Source organism: Ixodes scapularis, unplaced genomic scaffold (assembly GCF_016920785.2).
Source record: "Ixodes scapularis isolate PalLabHiFi unplaced genomic scaffold, ASM1692078v2 PGA_scaffold12__126_contigs__length_90152505, whole genome shotgun sequence".
NCBI classification, from domain to species: domain Eukaryota; kingdom Metazoa; phylum Arthropoda; class Arachnida; order Ixodida; family Ixodidae; genus Ixodes; species Ixodes scapularis.
The window spans coordinates 33,848,543-33,866,899 of record NW_024609838.1 but is presented as its reverse complement, the minus strand read 5'-3'; the positions used below and the strand labels follow the sequence as shown (position 1 = coordinate 33,866,899).

Sequence of the window (18,357 nt, the reverse complement as noted above, 5' to 3'; positions counted from 1 at the left end):
CTGATGTCCTAAGCAAATGTCGTGTCCTGATGGAATCGCGCTGTCGAATCGCTTCTCTGTGCGAGCAGTTCTTAGTAGGATTACTTGATTCTTCTGCAGGGATCGGGCCTTTTACTTTCGAAGACGTCATAGAAGGATCCTGAGATCGTCATCCTCAAGTCCAGCTCTTGCAGATCTTCTTGAGTTTTTTATACCCTCGACTAAACACGCTTCTCGGCGACTAAACAATATATTCCACATTTAAATATGGTTCGCTGCAGAATCTTCGAAGCATAATGATCCGTGGAAACTTCAAGACATGTCCGTCAAACTTTTCCTTCCGTCACTGAGGGAATTTGAGCGTCCACGGAGTCCCGCGAAGTTGGTCGATTCCCACGAAATTTCGGCGATTATAACATGAGAACTCGCCAGCGTGCCCATGGCAGACACCCAAGCCGCATCCTGAACCATCCATGTCCCCAGAAACCTTTTTCTTCTTCCAACCTTGGTATCGGCTGCAATTATACTCCGTTTCACCTTATATTGTACCGCAGCGAAGGCTAGAGGCGCGAGCTCATAGCGGTGACAGCAACCCTTAGTGCACGAAAGCTTGTGCCGCCGAGACGTGCCCTAGAGCAAGGAGCTCGCGCTTGTAGCCTTCCCTGCGGTACATCATAAGGTGAAATAGAGTATAGTCCTCGTTAATAATAATAAATAATAATAATAATAATAGAGGGGATAGATAAAAATAATCCAAACTGCCTTGAGATGCGAACACACCGTGGATATCTAAACTTGAGCAGTGTGCTTTGATGGGCTAGTTGGTTCATGACTAAATGTCATGAACGTCGTCTGTGCAAAAAAGTGAACTCTAACAACCCCTCTGCCACCTCCATCAGGCAATGCCAGAAGAGCCATGCAACTCCTTTCGTCGAGTGTGTCGAAGGCGTCGTGTACGACGTTCCGCTATCGTGCGGTCGGTCGTATGTCGGCCAGACCGGGCGGTGCATCAACGATCGTCTGAGAGAACACCGCGCCTCATTGGGAACGACCACTGGCAGCAACCTAGCCAGGCATTGTGCAGCGTGTGCCTGCGTCCCAGCATTTGACAGATGCGAGATTATCAAACACCATAGAGACTGTCGCACGCGCGAGATCATCGAAGCGTTCTCCATCATTAAGAAAGACACAAGCGCAGTCAGCATGCCTTCCGTGACCCTGTTGAGGAAGGAAATCGCATATCTCGAGAGCACTTAATGAACCTTGCTTTTTCCAAAAAGTTATTTTCTTTTCTTCACTTTTGTTTTTGTTTTGCTTTTCCCTCATCTTTTAGTTATTTTCATTGCAAGTATTTTGTTTTAATCCTTATTTTCAGTTTATTTCTTCTTCTTCCTTCGCTTCTCATTAAACAGTCAGTTGTAAGTCAGCGCTCGTGTTGTCCTGTTCTTTCTGTCCTATGTTCCGCGCTGTTCCATTTAGTGGATATCTAACTACTTCTATATTCTATAAACTTGGGCGATGGAATAGAAAAAGTTGTAAAAAATAGTGCTGCTAGTGCATGGGTTAATAAGGAAAGAGAAGAAAATTAATAATGACAGCGGGCGCCATTAAGGTCAAAGATCCCTCGCGCGCTCGCCCACCGAGCGCCAATTAAAGCTATGCACGCGCACTCTTCTGAAATGCCACAGAGCTAGAGCAGAGCCGTATATGCAGAGAGTTTGGACATTTGTTGGGAAGTATAGGAGATAAATGAGGAGGAGCTATTGGCCGAAAGTGGGCTGGGCCAATACCACCTAGAACACAAGGCCTGCGCGTTTCCTCATCTAAACGTCATCACTAGTAGATCCCCTCAGCGCCCCCTAGCTAGCCCGGATGAGCAACATCGTCTGCTACATCGTCTGCAACATCGTCTGCTCCATCGACTGCTTCAGTGGTTTGTGTAGCAGATAATGAAACAGATGCTCATGTCGAGTGTCTTTTGCTATAGCATACGATGAAGTTAGACGTTCACGTGAAGCGTCAAATGCATGAGTGAAAGTGCCTTACTGCTGTGCGAAGGGCCGCAAAGCCCTCCGCTGGGCGCTGGACGCTGGCACTGGACGCCATTTTTGAGGGCGCTGTTCATACTCCGTTTATTCCTAAGCAGAGAACGCAGCCAATGCCAGAAGCACGAGAGCTCGAGGTGGCTGCTTTGAAGCGTTCTTCGGCAGAACGAGCGCACGCTCGAGAAATGCTCGTCCCAAAGCCAGGAGCGCGTGCTAGCCGGCGCTTCTGGCCGAGGGAGTGTTCGCATGCACGTTACAAATGACCTGCAAGCTCGCTATCAGCTCGAGCTCAGCAGACGCGCACGCAGCTATGGCCGCAAGTGAATGCGACGTAGTTGGCCGTGTTGCAAAATTTACTCGATCTTACTCCAGGATAAAGTGTTTATACCTTGGCGTTCTAAAACCTATTCGCGTCCAGCGTTTTTTAATATCTGTCTTGTCACGTGACACGACCCGTCGGAGTAACTCGGATCCGTTTGGGTAAGATTTGGAACGCAGCCATAGTTCTGAAGCGGCCCATATATACTCTCGTCAAGCTTCGGGGTGTTCGCCGCTTGGGGCGGGTCGGGGATCTACTAACGAAACGTCATGCGCAGGCCTTCTCTTCTAGGTGGTATTGGCTGGGCGTGTTCCAGGACGTCTTCAGAAATTCAAATGTGACCAACCAGAAGCCGGAAGCAACACCCTGGCGGTGGTCGCGAGAAATAAACCTGATAACTGCATCAGAGTAACTCTCGGTGACTGAAAATATGGTACACGTGATGTTTCAATCACGCTCATCCAAAATGATGGTGGAAGAGTGCGATTAGCGGAACGATCGACATAATCCTCACGCCAAGCGCCGAAGGCCGTTAATCTGCCCTCCGAGCAGTCACACTCTGTTCGAGCAAAACAGACTTAGTAAATTCGAAACAGCGCGCAAAAAGACGAAGGCACGAAGACAACGAGAGAAGAGCACAGGACAAGCGCCGACTATCAACTGAAGTTTTATTAAAAACGTCTCAGACAAGAAAATACCACACAGCCAACCAACGCCTTCTCTCGTTGTCTTCGTCTTTTTGCGCGCTGTTTCGAATTTCCTAAGTCATGAACCAACTCGCTTGCATCGCCACCTTAAAGCAAAACAGAGTTGAGCGGCGCATTCGTTTCTTACATCTTTCGGCATGATTATGATCGAAACATCACGTGCACCCTGTTTTCAACCACAAAGAGTAACTACACTTCGCTCTTACGCGCTTATTAAAACCATATACGAACATACACCTGGGATTGGAACTGTTTCCCGCTACCACCGCTAGGGGATTCTTTTCGGCTTCTGGTTGGTCAAGAGAGCATGCCAAGCCCTCTTTCTGAGTCTGGAGTGCTATGTTGCGCTTTTTGAACTCCCAGGAGACTAGGGAGAAGGAAGTGACGTCAACGACACAGCAAACGCAGATTGGGTGTTGATTTCGTTTTCTTCTGTCAACATCCAATCTGCGTTTGCTGTGTCGTTGACGTCACTTCCCTCTTCCAAGTCTCCTGGGAGTTCAAAAAGCGCAACATAGCACCCGTGGTACACGCCCTGGCTCTGCCCGCGCCTCCCATAGACCAAACTCTCTCAATACACGGCTCTGAGCTAGAGAAGTGAAACAACGCTTTATGTATCAGAAGAAGAAAAAAAAAAAATGGAGAAAGAGAGAGATAAAGGGGGGGGGGGGAGGATTTTTGTCCTCGGTTAAAGGCGTACTTCCCCGCTAAATTTAGCGGAAAAAGTTCCCTCGCTAAATTTGGCAGAAAATGTTTCCCGCTAAATTTAGCAGAAAATTTTCCCCGCTAAATTTAGCGAGAAAATTCCCACGCTAAATTTAGAAGAAAAATTTTCCCGCCAAATTTAGCGGGCAAACGTCCCATAATGCAACGCGTGGTTGCGCCGACGCCTTACCACGCTTAAGCCGGAATCGGGCGCCTAAAGGGCTGTTTATACTCCAACGTAACGTCGACGGGCGCGCGCGCCGAACCGCGTTGCTTGACGTTGCTACGAAATGACAGTTTATACTCTGACGACAGGTGGAACGCCTCGCAACGTAACGCGCCCCGGCGCGCGCCAGCAAAGCTCACGTCGAGGCGGGCTGTTTATACTCCAACGTAACGTCGACGGGCGCGCGCTCAAGAGCGCGTTGCGTGACGTAGCTGCGAAAGGAGAGTTTATACTCCGAACACAAGTGGACCGCCTCGCAACGTAATGCGCCTCGGCGCGCGCCGGCGAAGCTCACGTCGAGGTAGGCGCTGCTCGAATCTCGGCGTCGGCCGACGACGGTCATCACCCGGAATTCCTCGCGCGAGCGTCAGTTGGAAAGAAAAATGGCGAACGGAGGTGCCGCGGAGTGCGAACCGAGCGATCTGACGAGGAACGAGGTTGAGCGGCTCATTGAAGCGGTGAGAAAGCGCGAGTGTCTTTATGACGTCGGTTCTCTAGAGTACAGGGATTCCAAGCGAAAAAATAATGCCTGGGAGTCCGTGCGCATTGCCTGCGGCATGAAGCCCGGTAAACTGACTAGGGTGATTTCATGTGCGCTTTGCTTGGCGTGACGACATCTGGCCATTTTCTTTCGAACGCTTTTGTGTGTGTGTGTGTGTGTTGAAGCGCGTAAAAGAGCGTGTCCCTGCACGCGCGCGTGGCGCTCACTGTGCTACGGCCACGGTGTAGCTACGGCGACATTTTGCTTCCTGCGATTTCTTTGTATTTTCCCTGTGAGCGCGTGCTGTCGCCATCGGGTACTACAAACGATGGCATCATCCAAACAGGAAGACATTGAGGCGTTCTAGTTATTTAGGACTTCAAACAGAAAAGCAGTGCAGGCGGCTTAACTGACATGGCAACTTGTTCAGCATTTTATTTTTGTATCACGTCTGCATTTGGGAGAACTGAATTTGACATATTTATTTCAGGTGAGGACGCACAAAAAGCGTGGAAGCGTGTACGCGACAGGTATGTTCGGGAGGTCCGCGCCATTGAAGCTGCCAAAGGAGTGGCAGTGGCTTCGTCCGGAAAAAACAATGGGCCTCCCTGGAAATGATGTCGTTTTACAAGAATGTTTACATACCAGGAAGTATGTAAACAAAACTTGCAGTCCTCATTTGCTGTCTAACTAAATTTCTCTCCCATACGTTAATCCCACTTGCAGGGCAACCACCAACGTAAAGGCACCACCTGTGGGCGACACAGCACAGTGTCTATTAATGGAAATGGTGGAATCTTCTCCTGACGACTCGACCATTCCCACTGACTTTGAGCCTGCCCAAGAAGAGCTGCAGTGCAGCCCCGAGGCTCCTGTCCCAGCCACGCCGTCCACCTCGGGTGAATCAACATCAAGCACCTCGAGGAGGTCATCAGGCCAGTCACAAAGGTGCCCAGGACCCCCCCCCCCCCCCCCCCCCCCCCCCCCCCCCCCATTCTGCACGCAGAAGGGAGGCTGACACAATGGAGAGAGAACTTTTAAATCATTTAAGGACTAAAATGACACAGAACGAGGCGTTTGCCTGCTCTGTAGCACAATCTCTAGATCGTCGGGACGAGGTCACCAGTGCCCAATTCAGGGCTTGTGTAATGCAGATTGTGTATGAGTATGAATGTAAATTTCAGCAGAAATAAAACGCTCCCGACCTTTGTGCATCTAAAGGCACACGTGTCCACTCATGTTTTGATAATATACACATTCTGTTAATATGAACTGCATTTTCCAAGAGCAATCTCTGCTTATGCAATTCTGCTACATCGTTAGAAAAAAAAAATAATCTGTGAAGCAGTCTATGTTAATCTGAATATTATTAACTCTGTAGTGCAATACTTCAGAATTAGTTCTTGGAGGCAAGCTGCAGGGATGCCTATCACATAAAATAGCTTGAAGGAACACCTACAGACATTTTTCAAATTTACCCCAAGCGTCAAGGAAGCGGCTTGTAATGTAGGTGGTACATACGAATGTGGACGATAGCTTGCGCAGCGAGTGTACCTGCAAACCCGGCATGATATTTTGTGCTTGTGTAAATTAGCAAAATGTCTAGTGCACATAATAGCATCATCTGCTACTCAGACACACAGCCTGCGCTAATACCGTTAATCAAACATGATTTCTACCCATTACATTCGCTTCGTGGGCGGCACGCATTGCTTGAAACCTGTTTATATTTCCTAGAGAAATGCAAGTAGAAAAGCAGGCTTATCGAAAGTACATCTAGAATGTTATTTTACTCCTTTGTGGTGTAAATGAAAAGATTAAACCCGACTTTTGTAATTAATACGCAAGCTGTCCTATTTTCCAAGTGGGCCACTACAACATTCCTGCGGGTTCACTTAATAAGAAGCCAATCATTTGGTATGCGTGCCTGTATCTCAGTGGCAAGCGAAAAAAATGGATGGCCAATATTCCTCGCTTGTGCAATTACCTCGCTCTCCCCTGTACAACAAAATTCACCAAGGTAGACAGGTAAGCTCTTTGAAGGTGAAAACAACGAGGGATTGCAAAATAGATTTCACCGGTCAACCCTGTTAAGCAAGCAGAGCAGAGAAAATATATACAATTTATTTGCAAGGAAAGCAAAAAATTGAACAGCATTGATAACAACCTTGTGTCGTCGTCTACCCCCTCGTCACTATGTCGTGTTGCCACGGGATGGCTCCCCTAAAGGAGATGAAGTGGTCTGCCAGCTGGTCCCTGATGCTGATTGCTGCTGGGCTGCTGTTGCCACCTAGGCTCCTGTTGACACCAACATTCAAAATGTCAGCTCACCACTGACCATCCTTTCACTGTCAGCATATCCAGGAGGGCAGTAGGCTTCATCCCGTGTCAGGAAGTTGCGGAGGCAGACTCCCGCTTTTATCATGTTTTCGCAGTGCTCAACAGTGCCATGCATGGGAGCCAGAAACGCCCGCCAGCGAGACACAAGTATTGCGAAGGCTTTTTCTACTGTACGCCTGCCCCGGGACAGCCTGTAGTTGAAGACCTTTTTTCGGTAGTCCAAGCCTCTTCCGGGGCCGTGGAAAGGGCGCATGAGGTACGTTTTCAACGGGAAGGCTTCATCCCCCAGGAGGCACAGAGGTGGTGCAGGCTGTGCGATTACAGGGATCTGGAGGGTGTTGGCAGCTAACGCCTTTCCGAAGTTAGACTCTCTCAACACACCGCCATCGGACTGGTGCCCGGCAGCCCCAATGTCCACCAGTCGAAACCTGTAGTGGGCGTCAACAACAGCGAGCAGCACCATCGAGTAGAATTTCTTGTAGTTGTGAAATGTTGAGCCAGAGTTTGATGGGCACCTGATCGCAAAGTGCTTGCCATCTATTGATCCAATGGCGTTAGGAAAGTTCCACTTGACGCAGAACTCCCTCCGGATCTCTTCCCACTGTTGTGATGTGGGTGGCTGCAGCACTAACGGGCAGAGGCAGTCCCAGATGGCTGGCAGCGTTTCCTGAAGGATCCCCGATAATGTTGCTTTATGCATCCGGTAACTTACGGCCACATGGCCCAGAGATCCTGGTGATGCAGGGAACCTAGAAATGTGAAAAACAAAATTGTGAGACTTAGTACCTAACTCAGAGCAACTGTTTAGTCAGTCATTTCCACTGTTTGTGACTAAGAAAGACCTACGAGAGTGCTCCGTCAGACTTATATTGCTTTACACGCAATATATAAATATGTACTAAATGTGTTTGACTGACGCTCTACGGTGTTTTGAAATAGTTTCTACTCTAAAACAGCCGCAAAAATCAAGAAATTGGCGCATGAAGTGGAAACTGACCTCGAATATGAGTTTTACTGTGCTGATTTACTCATTAAAAATTTCAGTCTCAATTTAAAGTGCAAAAAAAATTAATGACGATGTTGTGAAATGGGTCAGCCTTTCTATTTAGTAAAATATGTGTTTGATGTAGTAAGTGTTACATTGATACGTTGATCCGCTTATTTATGAGTGTCTCAAAATAAAGTTACAAGGTAGTACTAATGGCCCGTCAAACATCAGCAACTGAACCTATCAAGTTGAAACTTACCTCGAATACATACCTCACTGGTCCCCTTTACATATTACGAATTCAAGTCTCTATTTAAAGTACAAAAAAATTAAAAAGAAAACTTTCCCATTTTAGGTTTTTTTTTTTTTTTTTCGTTCTAGGAGTTCAGACTTAAAATTTGAATGCGTGCGGTACATCCAACCAGTAAAGGAAGCATTTGAGGTAAGTTTCTACTTCAAACGTCGCGTCCCTGACTTTTGCTGGCGATTTAAGAGCCCAAACTTTATTTTGAAACGCACTGTCGAGATTGGGCCTCTCAATTAAAATATCGGAGTAGATGAGAGCGCATAAGTTCCCGGTTTGAGGTATTTTAATACGAGTTGGGCGTGTGTACGGCGGTAGTACACCGTCTAGAAGCATAACCTAATCAGTCAAGCATCCGCGAAAATGAAGTGTATATCAAATATGTAGTACATAGAGTGCCTCAATGTCCTTCTGTTTCGGGGGATGCTACCGTTTGTGGTGCCCGATGCCGACAGCTCGCGCTCACAGGGAAAATACAAAGAAATCGCAAGAAACAAAATGTTGCCTTAGCATAGTCACGCCAGGAGCGCGTGCAGGGACACGCTCTTTCACGGTTTCAGAACAAAAAAAAAAAAATAAGCGTTCGAAACAAAATGGTTAAATGTCATCACCCCAAGCAAAGTGCACATGAAGGCACCCTAGTAGTACATACCTCAGTGTGATGGCCAGCCGCTCAGCGGGCGAGATGGGAGAGCAATGTGTGGGCGAGTGTACAAGACGGTCGTGGACGAGTCCGAGCAGCTCGTCGAATGCAGCCTTCGTCATCCTGCAGAAAAGGAAACGACAGAATTGATTCACTCTGATAAGCGACATGACTATCGACCGTCGCCTTACCTGAAATATTGGAAGTGGTATTCTGGGTCGGACTCGCGCAGCTCCTGTACTACATGGTAAAATTCCCCAAACACTGTGCGCTTATCAAATATGTCTCGTGCGTACATCGTGCGTGTTCTCTGGCGCCGTATTCGGCGCCATAAAAGCACCGCTGCAATTTTTTTTCTTTTTTTGCTGATCTAAATACATCGCGAATCGGCTCTCCATGGTTCCTCCCGTCTGAACAAGTCAGGACAGAATGCAAACGGAAACGGAAATAAACCATCAGCTTATGTCGCGGTTGTCATGGCGACGCGCAGGCGCAGCTTGAAGTGCGCGTTGGAGCGCGCTGGACCGCGATGGAGTATAAATGCCGTTGACCGCAACCTTTTCAGCGCAGCGCGTCGTGTCGTTGTTGACGACGAACGCCGGCGCACGTCACGTTCGTCGACGTCAGAGTATAAACAGCCCTTAAGAGCTGCGCTCTAAAACTGAAGATTGTTTTTTGCCTGTTAACTATGCCACGCTGAGCCTTTTCGTGCGAAATAAGGGCCATTGTTCCGTTTGTAAAATAATGCAAAAAAGGTGTATTAGAAAATAAGCAAAATTTGTTTAGATACCCTCTTCAGTTTGTCAAAATAGACACGGCAGTGACCCAAAAATCTTTTGCTGTTTACACGTGATTGAAGTATATAAAATGCAGATTTTTCTTTCTATGCTCCTTTACTAAGGGCCGGGTGCACCAACGTCGCTTACCTTAACCCAAAGCGGCTCTTTCCTAAATCGGATTCGCGCCCTAAGCCGAGCTCGGATAAGCAGGGGTTTAAATTCCGGTTGCACCAACGTTAACCCGACTTTACAGACGCGCCCCTTGCTAAACGCTGGATTTGCGTAGGGTATGTAGGGACAAACAGAGCGAACTAGGGAACGCTCAGAGGGATGACTACGATTGGCGGAGAGGAATCACGTGATGTAAAAAAAAAAAAAAAAAGCCGTATAGTGGCCGTCGTCGGCGTCTGCTTTTCGCTGTATTTCTTTGGTGAGAAACGAATGAAAGGTCTCCAAATTCAATCATTTTTTGTTTAGCTTTCAAAAACAGGAGTCAAAGCTTTAAATAAACACGAATGCTCTTTACATCTGTGATTGTGTGTTTAATATCGGTTGATAACAAAATATTTTGACAGTGACAGTAGTTTTTGTGCTCACATGTTGAGATAACGGAGCCATCGGGGGCTCCCCAATCTCACCGAACGCGAGAAGGACGCTCTACTTGCTACATCGCTGCAGACAAAACATGATTGAGAATAAGTAGGCAGGTAAGATGACTACTGAAATCAAGTCGCGCCTCGAGCCCGGCCCGACGGTGATCGGCGGCCCCCATGTGCAAGCTCGCCGAGCCGCCGGGTCATCGGTTTGTGCCGTCCGCGATACGATAGCCTTTGCAAGGAGCAAAAGTATGCAGGCGAGCCGTTTAGGAAACATAATAACATAAACCCTGAGACAATGAGAGTTTCTTGTCCGTTATTTGATTTATCCCTGTCTCAGGGTCAAGATTATGACGGTAACATTGCGTTGTTTACCAGTATTTCGCAAAATCATAACAATTTTTCTACAAGCGACTCCTAGAGCCGCTGGTCAAATTATTAAGCGCGCAATTAAGCTTTTTTTCTTATTTTGGCAACACGGCATATCCCTTTGCGTCAAAACTTCGTTGGCGGCATTTCGAAACTTTCTGCTCGTAGCGCAATCGCACCAATGCCGAAAAATTCCGCACGTACTGGATAAACGTCATCATCGTAAGCTCAGCACGCTTTTCTAAGTTCACGGTAAACTTTTGTTGAAAATATGGTGCATGCTAGCGCATCTCCGGGCCGTTAGCAGCATTCTACGCCTTGGTAAGCGCATCCGCGCGGTGTGAAGTCAACCACCAGTATGGTGCGGGGCCCCGTCCTTCCCTCGATGTTCCCTAGGGTGACGTCACTTGCAAGGCAGGTATTGCTAAACTTTTTTTTTTCCCCGGAAAGGCTCTACCGGCAGCACTGGCAGCACCGCGATGCCTTTGAACTACCGGAGGAGACTTTTCGGAGGCAGTACCGTCTCAGCAAAAATCTGGTCCGTTGGTTATGCGACGAACTGCGCGAGGAGCCAGAGTTGAGGAGGCTGCAAGGTTCGTGGACGGTGGTGACTGTGGAACAGCAAGTGTTGTGCGCACTTCGCTTTTACACTACGGGGAGCTTTCAGGGCATGGTGGCGATCGACGAGCACATAGCGAGGGATCAGGCTACAGTCAGCATCGTTGTGCGGGCTGTGTCCCTCGCTCTTGTGCAGTGTCTGGGGATCCGGCGTGGCTGGATCGACTTTCCCCAGACAACCGGCGAGAGGGACGACGTCGAGAGGGGCTTCCAACGGCTCGGCTGGATACCCGGCGTCATCGGTTGCGTCGAAAGAACGATGATCGCCATCGTCGGCCCGTCAGAGAACGACCCCACCGTCACGAAGGTGGCGTATTGGTGCCGCAAACAATACTACGCTCTGAACGTGATGGTGGTAAGTACGATCACATATACACTACGTCTCACCTTAGCACGAACGAACTGAGAAGACTGTGCAAGCGCGAACGGCTTGACTGGAGCACTCGCTGCACGAGCGCTCGTGCAGCCGCCGGTGCTTTATCCGAAGCAGCTAGCTCGCGCTTTTAGTGCCCGTTCTGAACCGGTTTGAAAAAGAGCGTAACGGAAATACGGTGTGGATATGCCATTTTATAAATGAGAGTTATGGGTTGTTAGTACTCGTTCATCTTCCGCACAAGCGTTTGTTCGAGGAAGGGAGGGAGGGTTTGTTCGCTGAAAAGCTTTCGATCTCTGTTTGTTTTCATGTCGTGTTAAGCTTTTAAGCATTAGTCCCTGTCCTGCATGATAAAGTGTAAGCTCTTCTTTAAAAAAAAAAAAACAAACTTGCCTAAACTATTACGTGGATCAAAGGTAGTGGCTATTTATCATATAATTTTAATCTTTGTAACAGATACGTTACAAACAGACACAGACAGAGCGCTGTTTGGACACAAACAGCGCTCTGTCTGTGTCCTCCCTCATCCAGTCTGTCGTTTTTTTTTTTGTTTTTTTTGCGCTGTTTTAATACTTTAAGTTTGTAAACCACGTAATTTACGGTGGTGTGTTGGTCAACATGTAAATAGTGTTTGACAGGGCCCCATGACCATGAATGCAATCAACTGTTTGTGGATTCAGTTGAATTAATGTCGACATATGTCTCACTATTGCAGGTATGTGACGCCGACTGCCGGTTCATGAGCATTGACCCACGGTATTCTGGGTCGGTGCACGACTCCTTCGCGTGGCGCTACTCGTTGCTCCGGAGCAACTTCGAGCAAGGCCGGCTGATGGACGACGGCAGGTTTCTGCTCGGTAAGCATACTCCATTTGTTGGTTCTGTACGTGATGGCTCTGCACCACTTATAACTTAAAAGCTACAATATCACACATACTGTCCCGAACATGAGGGCATGCGCTCTGGCCATAGCTGCGACACGTCTCCTTGGAAGCACTCCGACGCAGCTGTCAACTACAGGGGGGAAAGGTTGCCAACAGCAGTTTTACCTGCTTAGTTGTCAACAATTTTAAAGGGATACTACAACGAAATTTCGGTGCTTATTTTTTGGTCTATACGTGTTCAAAAGAGCAGTATCACATTGGCTCGATCGCTGGCGTGCTTCGACCGCTTTGGTTGCTGGAACAGCTAGGGCATCCTGACGACGTCTGCCTCGCGGCAGCTTTGCTAATCCCGATATGTTCTCTGCTGACTGCTCTCTGAGCGCTAGCCAGCGTGGGCTGTTTAAAACGAAAAATACAGTCATCAGGCTCAAAATACAAATGTGCGATTGTCATTTACGGGTATTGTGGATCATATTCAACCTATTTCTGAATACGATGGGTATATTTTAAATTCCGTTGAAGTATTCTTTTAAAGAGAACAGCATTAATATCATACATTTTCTTCTCTGACTGTGCAGGGGACAGCGGCTATGCCTTGGAGCCTTAGCTCATCACCCCTGTCCCTGGATTCCACGCAACACAGGATGCAATACTTTCTTTAATGTGAAATTGAGCATGGACTAGTAAACACCGTATAAATGCTTTGTCATTATCCGGGATAGATCACATACATTATTTCACACTTCACTTAATTCAGCACACTGCCATTTCGTGTATTTTGTCACACATGGAAGCATGACAGATTCTATCGTTGAGGCATGTTGAGTTCAACAATGATATAAGAAAACAAACAAACAAAAAACACAGGGACACAAACGAAGGAAACAGGACAAGATGCACTCTCAACTGAAGTTTATTGAAAAATCAATTTCAGTTGAGAGTGCGCCTTGTCCTGTCCCCCTTCGTCTGCGTCCCTGTGTTTTTTTTTATTTTTCAGCGCTTTTTCTGTTTGCAATGAACCAACTAATCCAAATCTCCACTTTAGTGCGATATAAGAAAAATGGCAATCCCGGAGGCCAGTTTTAGGTGGGTGGCAAGTTGTGGCTAGAGTGCAGACCTCTTTGTTTCAATTAAAAGAAAACTACAAGTATAAAATTCTTATGGCACATGCCACTTGACACCTTTGGTGAAAAAGCACACAGTACATATTGCTGTTCTACAAACATGAGGAATGGCTAGTTTTAGCATATATCTGTCATACCTGTTGCCAAACGCATATTACTAACTTGCTTCACTGGTTATAGTGACTCCAATAAACGAACGCAGACGAAGGGACACAGTCCCGTTTGTAAACAAAATAAGTACTGAAAAGCATGGACAGACTTTCCCGTAATGACAACATTGTTGTAAAGATGTTTAGACAGCCGGACATCAGCCTTCCTTTAAGCGGTGGCTCACTCATAGCATTATTCACTGCATGGCGAGTCCAGTGTGTGTAAGAACTTGTCCATTAACATGCACGCAGCACTACATACCAGTGGCCCAAAAGAACATATTTCTTGTCTCCACCAGGAAAACAAAAAAAAAATAGATACCCACTTGGCACATAAAATAATTGTCCAATAAACTAAATTATTTGTGGCTGGACTCGGCGGGACTCGGCTCGTCGGTGCTGGGCTCGGTACGGCTGGGCTCGGCGGGACTGGGCTGGGCTGGGCAGGGCTAGGCAGGTCTTGGCTGCGCTGGGCTCGGCTGCACTCGGCAGTCAGCAGCAGAACAATTTCTACGAGCACGCGGGTCGTGTTCTGGAGTTCCAGGGCCACCGCCTGTGTGGCACGGGCTTACCCCTGGATGGCCTCCGAGACACCCTCCATGCGTTGGCTGAGGATCTCAATGGGACGCAGGAGCTGGAAAGACGGGACATTTAATGCGCAGCAACAACGTATTTCTAGACACCCAGAGGGCGTGAAAGCCTTGCATATGTCACAGTTCGGTTCGCATTATGCTTTTGTGAATCTTCCTTGCCCTCTGTTGCAGTCCCACTTTTACGGCTGGACTGCAAGGCACCGTTGGCCGCACCCGGGGCCTTGCAGGTGGCCTCACATCTGCCAGGAAACAAAGAATGCTTATTTTATGTCACACAATCCTAGTTGTCCTCATAAGAGATCTCACCCCGTGAGGTGGAGGGCACTGGCTCGGCTGCATGCTGCCCGTGACCTGCCGGGGCATCTGCGGGTCTTTCCTAGAAGGGAATTTATAAGTTCTAGTCAGCACACAGGACTTGTCTGCATTTTCTAGATATTGAGAGTGGGTTTGTTGAGGCAGCATTCCACTCAGGGGAAACAAAATTCAACTGTTTCAGAGGTAGCCATTCATGTAAAGGATTGACTCCCCAAATATGTCTGGTGGCAGCTCGAAAGGTTGCACTTCCCCTGTTATGTGAAATTGTACATTATACAGAAATGGCATCTTACGACAGTGTGCATACAATACAACTGAGAGCTGCAGCTACCACAAAAACAAGAAGAAAAATGACTATACAAAAGCTACACTTGTTTTAGCCTTAGAAACTTCAGTATCACTGCAATAAATCTAACTTTTTTGTCATAAGTGCTTTCGTTTTAGGATTTGCCTTTATGTGGAAGAATTAATCCGCTCTCTGATTTGCTAATTTATAAAAAGTGCCAGCACTTTTAGTGCATATATTCACGTTCATATTTTATCACATTTAATTGCAGTATACGTCGTGGCTCACTGATAGTAATACTCTACACGGATATTCTCCTCCCTATTGGGATTGAACAGCTACATGTGCAATAGTATGTTATGTTCAAGTGTGCACTCACCTCGGCCTCGTCCTCAAATGCTGGGACAAAATACCCGCGAGCGCCCAGGACCGAGTCCTGGGCCCGGGCTCATGCATCAAAATACGTGAGTATGATGACGCCAGTGAGCGCACCCGGGTGCCTCCGCCCCCTGTTTGCCTGCGAGTAAAGGAAGTAATTCAATAGCTCGGTCCACACTATGAGTAGATTACGCAAATTACCTTGCCTGTTTCGCCAGCTCCGCAGCCCGCGCCCGCGCTTTCGACACCCGCACAGCCCAGCACTGTTTCCAACCTTCCGGTTTCTTCCTCGGAGGCCCGAGGAAGTTGAGCCGGGAGGTTAGCTCGTTCCAGAGACAAACTTTGTCGTCTCTGGACGGCGCTTGGCTCAGCTCAGTTGCGCCGCGTACCAGAGAGGTCACATCCTCCTGTTTCTTGGGCAGTCATCAGCGAAAGTGATTTGAACTAGGCGCTCAACCGCGTCCCGCATGTTGTTCTAACCTTTTATGCGAGTTTACTCCATCTAATATTTTCTGGAACCGCTACAAAATCAGTGGTTCATTTCAATAGAACACGTGTATTTTTTTACTTTGCCAATAGAGCCGATGTGGAGGTCGCCGCTGCGAGGGATTGGCTGCCATCGCTTCACTAAGAGCACGAAATACTCCTCCGGTTGCCAGAGAAACGGACGCTTGCGTAAGGACTTGGTTCCAGATAGGTACCGCCGGGAAAGCGTAGGTACGGCAGGAAGAGAGCGTAGCTACTTCCCCTCTTCGGGGGTTGGCTCTTGGCGCCTCTCAAGTAAGTGACAGACGCCAATCCTGCCATGTCGTCACGGCGTCAAAGAGGGCGGTTTCGCGGTGCGCGCCGTTGCTTGGTTACGCTCCTCCTGCCGCTACGTCACTTCTGTTTCTACAAGGCGATTCAAGGAGACGCCAGGCTCTTTAAATCGACCGCAAAATTCGGTTTCTTAACCTATCGCGCTACGACTTTATGCAGCGTTGCCCACAGATGGTGCATTTTGTTTCTGTAAAATTAGCAAAGAGCGAACATACATGAGGAAAAAGTAAAGAAAGAAAAAGGCTTAGCTCCTATGGAAGCGCAGTGACACCACTGGTCTTCAAACAACACGTCGACCACCACAAGCACCACAAACCAGCCGCCATGTTTTAAATTCAGGATTAAGAAACGATCAAAAGCAAGGCGCCAAATGTTGAGCGCTCACGATATGCGTAGTTTAGTGCTAGGTTTAGCGATAAGCGATTTTGGTGCAACCGAACGAAACCGAAACTTAGCTTAGCTTCCCGGCTAAGCCCAGCTTTGCGCTAAGCGGCGTTGGTGCAACCGGCCCGAAGAACCTTGAACATGACCCTTTTGAACAGACCAAGCCATGTGTGTGGGTGCCGTCAAAACTGCAAGTTGTACTTTGCGATGGAACGAAAGGTAACAATATTTCCAAAAAACTGCTGCAGGTTGCTAAGATTCCAATCTTGACTGCTTCCAATTCGGTTGCAGACAAGGCACGCAGTCTTATTACTAACGACACAAGCAATTTAGCCGAATGCGTTATGTCTCTGGTGGCTAAGGCATCCGGCGAGAAACAAATAAAGAGGTGCCAGTGAAGTTCCTATTAACACGGGCAGCTGGACGAAGTTTTCAGCTGGGCAGCAACTGGCTTTGTGCTACGCATGAAGCCATTACAGGACAAAGTCCTACAACAGCGTTAAAACTGTGCCCACAAAAAATAGCCAGGGCAAAAAAAGCAAAGAACCAAAGACGAGAACTATTAGCGGAAAGATATGCCCACCATCTGCAACCTCATGCCAAGCAACGAAGAACCTCCTGCCAGACTGAAGATAGTTATGGCAACGTTTGTAAAAAGCCCGAGATGTCACTCGGCTGAACTGGCTGAACGATTTGAAGTTCCCATGAAACATCTGCAGGTAGACAAAGACGCCGGCAATGAGATTGAGTTTGCGACAAGGGGCCAATCGACCAACGGCAGGTGGCACGTCGAGCGAAAGCAGCGAATAACTGCCACAAACTTTTATCCTGTTTGCACACGAAGAGAATCGACACCCTGTGACTCGCTAGTAGAAATGATTTTGTATAAGAAAGGGCTCACCAGTCCAGGCTTAGAATATGGCTTCACAAGTGAGCCGGTTGCCATACGACTCTATGAAGCGCAGAAGGAGAGTCACTCAGTCATGCGGACTTCTTGTTTTATATTTAGAGTGCGGCTTCCTCGGTGCATCCTTACATAGCCTTGTGGCACAGCATGATATTCTTTGAAGTTAAATTCCCGCAAAGTAAAAGGCACCCCAAGGCTAGTAACATAGTAATGACATACAATGACAGGAAACAAAAAGATGGCCCTCCGTGTCTTAGCCGTGCGTATCCATTCTATTATCCAATGCAAGGACACATACACGTAACCAGTAGATCATTCTGGTACTTTGTTGTTTAAACATATGAAGGCATTGATGTTCAGGCATTCAAAAGGATCAGACTTATTGGAGAAACAAGATCCCAGGACCATTGACAAGATGTTACATATTGATTGCATTTTGTGCGAGCTGCTCGATCCTCGAGTTGAAAAGAGTACGCCGGTAAGGCGCCCATTGTAAAATACTGCTGCTGCGGACGAGAAAAAAAAAAAAAAAAGCACAAACATGCAAGTCAAAACAAAAGCAAGAAGCACAGAATGCTCCGGACCCGCAAATGGAATTGGCTAGTGATTTTCCTGTCCAACCCCTAGGGGATGTGTACACTCCCCTGCTTTGGTTGGCCATCCCTTCCTAATTTTCTGAATTTACCCCTTGTTTCTGTTACGTTTCTTGATTTTATCTTTGGGAACTTGGGCATAAGCCTAGTTTGCCTATGCTGCCATAAACGAAACACAGGGTGTACGGTTTGGGTATCTTGATGCTTGGGCTAGATAGACAGGAGGCGACCAGCTCTCTCGTGATGATGGTTTATTAGACTGCCTCGGTATTTCTCAAGCACCGGAAAGCCAAAGCCCTCCTCCTCCCCCGATCTTCTCTTCACTTGGTGGAGGGAGTCGCCCCGTCTGGGAACGGACGGACATAACGTCTTCGATGCCCAGGCTCCGATTCTCTCGGCTTCGGCACGCGCCCCAGCTGGTGGTTGTCTAAGCGCCGCAGGATCTGCGACGCA

The 18,357-nt window shown here is 47.8% G+C and overlaps 1 pseudogene; it reads right to left on the bottom strand.

Annotated features, from left to right (window-relative positions):
* Positions 1 to 6,642: 6,642 nt before the first annotated feature.
* LOC121835198 lies at positions 6,643 to 9,035 on the bottom strand (annotated as a pseudogene).
* Between the last annotated feature and the right edge of the window lie 9,322 nt (positions 9,036 to 18,357).